The sequence below is a fragment of the Eumetopias jubatus genome, unplaced genomic scaffold (genome assembly GCF_037043125.1).
Source record: "Eumetopias jubatus isolate StellerSeaLion01/CBP00866 unplaced genomic scaffold, mEumJub1_p1.0 scaffold_5, whole genome shotgun sequence".
Lineage (NCBI taxonomy): Eukaryota > Metazoa > Chordata > Mammalia > Carnivora > Otariidae > Eumetopias > Eumetopias jubatus.
Window position 1 is genome coordinate 15,244,303 of NW_028274811.1, and position 2,609 is coordinate 15,246,911.

Here is a 2,609-nt window from a genome sequence, read left to right on the forward strand (position 1 = left end):
AATATTATATATGGTCACAAAATTACCACTTCTGGTGTGTTTATGTTCCTTTGTGTAATTACACATTTTCATCCAATAAAATTTCCTGTGCTTAAGGGCTTCATTTCACATTAGTTACAGTGCAAGTCTGTTTCAAATGAATTATTTCAGTTTTTTATGTCTGAATGAAAAGATATTTATTTCATCTCCTTTTTGAGGGATAGTTTGGGCATAAAATTCTAGGTTGACAGTACTAAAATACTTTGAAGTATTTCTTAAAATACTTTAGAGATATTGCACTGTCCCTGATAAGAAATCTGATGTTATTCTTATCTTTGTTCTTCTCTGTGTAATGTGTCTTTTTCTCCTAGTGCTTTTAAGTTTTTCTCTTTATCACTGTTTTTGAGCAATTAGATCATGATGCCTCCTTATGTAGTTTTCTTCATGTTTCTTTTGCTTAGGTTTTATTCAGCTTTACTTGTTTATTTATTGCCAAATTTGGAGATTTTTAAGCCACTATTTCTTTAAATATCTTTTTTGTCCTCTTTCCCCCTTCTTTGAAGACTCTAATTTTGCATATAATATGCCACTTCATATTGTCCCACAGGTCACTGATGCTCTGTTCATTTTTGTTTGTAAGTCTTTTTAAAAATTTTTTCTGGTTCTCATTTGGGATTATTTTTTAATTTTTATTTTTTAATTGAAGTATAGTTGACATACATGTTATAAATGTTTTAGCTCTACAGCATAGTAATTTGATAATTCTGTACATTACATAGTGTTCACCATGATAAGTGCAGTTTACCATCTATCACCATACAATGGTATTACAGTGTTATTGATTGTATTCCCTATGCTGTACTTTTCATCTCATGACTATTTTATAACTGATATGTTGTACCTCTTTATCTCCTTTACCTGTTTCATCCATCCCCCCCATTCACTTCCCTCTGGTATCTACTGTTTTTTACCCTGTATTTATGAATCTTTAAAAATACGGAATCCTTCATGAATTTACTTGTCATTTTTGTGCAGGGGCTCTGCTAATCTTTTCTCTGTTGTTCCAGTTTTAGTATGTGTGCTATCACAGTGAGTACTGAGATTGTTTATGTTGCTCTATCATCTGGTTCACTAATATTTTCTTCTACAGTGTGTAATCTGCCTTAATCCTATCAAGTGCATATCTCCTCTCAGATATCTTAGTTTTATCTCATCTCATTAATCTCATTGTAGTTTTAATCATAAATTCGGTTTGGTCTTTTTTTATACCTTCAAGGTTTTACTTAACATGTTTAGGCTTCTGGCTTTTTGAGCACATGGAATGCAGTTATAATATCCATTTTGATGTTCTGGTTTGCTAATTCCATCATCTATGTCAGCACTGAGTCAGTTTTGAGTGTTTTTTTTTTTTTGCTCATTGTGTGTAGTTTTTTTTCTGATTTCTTCTTATGCCTGCTAATTTCTTTTTCTTTTCTTTTTTTTAAATCTTTATCAAAGTCTTTAGAACGCCTTTATTTTCCACTTATATATATGTATATATATATATTTAAAGATTTTATTCATTTATTTGTCAGAAAGAGAGAGAGCACAAGCAGGGGGAGCGGCAGGCCGAGGGAGAAGTGGGCTCCGATGTGGGGCTTGATCCCAGGATCCTGGGATCATGACTTGAGCCAAAGGCAGATACTTATTCTGTTGAGCCACCCAGGCATCCCTGTGCCTGTTAATTTTTTTTTTTAAGATTTTATTTATTTATTTGACAGAGAGAGAGACACAGCGAGAGAGGGAACACAAGCAGGGGGAGTGGGAGAGGGAGAAGCAGGCTCCCCGCTGAGCAGAGAGCCCCACGCAGGGCTCAATCCTAGGACCCTGGATCATGACCTGAGCCGAAGGCAGACGCCTAACCGACTGAGCCACCCAGGTGCCCTGCCTGTTACTTCATTTTGGGCAGATTGGAGGTCACAGATGCACTGAAAATATAGGCATCAAGTTGTTTTATAGATTTTGATTATATAGGTTTTCTGTTAGTAGAGCTGACCTTATATATTCTAAGTAGTAAAATAATTCATGATTATAAGTCTAACTAGGAATTGTTCATGAGGAAAGAGATCTATATGAAAAATAGCATGAAAGAGTTAGTTTGTTATTATTGATTATTGCATCTTGTGAGTATCTGTATCTACATATTACATCTTTACCCGTAATTGCTTGCTGTTTTAAATGAGAATTTTGATGTGAACAAAATACTTTGTACATTGAAGCCCATATAACCTTCAACAGTATAGATTTGTTATTTCTTTGTAAAGAAATAGCTGCAAAATTAGCAAACATGTTAGATATGATTTTCCTATGAAAATTAGTGATAATACCTGACTTAATTCAAAACTTTAAGATAGTAACATTGTGCAAGGACAAAGAACTAAGTTGATTTTTCAGTATTTAACAGAAATCTTTTTGGGCTAAAAATTGTAATATATCGTAGGTGTGGTAATAAACAGTATAAACTGTAGGGATTCCTCATGCTCAAGACATGGACATTTTAGCACCTTTGTCAGTGAATTTACTGCTGAATATGGCAGTCTTGATTTATCTGAGTTGTTGTCAGGAGATTGTACCATTGGGGAAATGAACTT

The 2,609-nt window shown here is 33.9% G+C and overlaps 1 non-coding gene across 1 annotated transcript; it reads right to left on the bottom strand.

Annotated features, from left to right (window-relative positions):
• Window positions 1-969: 969 nt before the first annotated feature.
• Window positions 970-1,076, bottom strand: LOC114203725 (U6 spliceosomal RNA). Its single transcript, XR_003608037.1, has one exon. It is a non-coding gene; the product is annotated as a U6 spliceosomal RNA (small nuclear RNA).
• Between the last annotated feature and the right edge of the window lie 1,533 nt (window positions 1,077-2,609).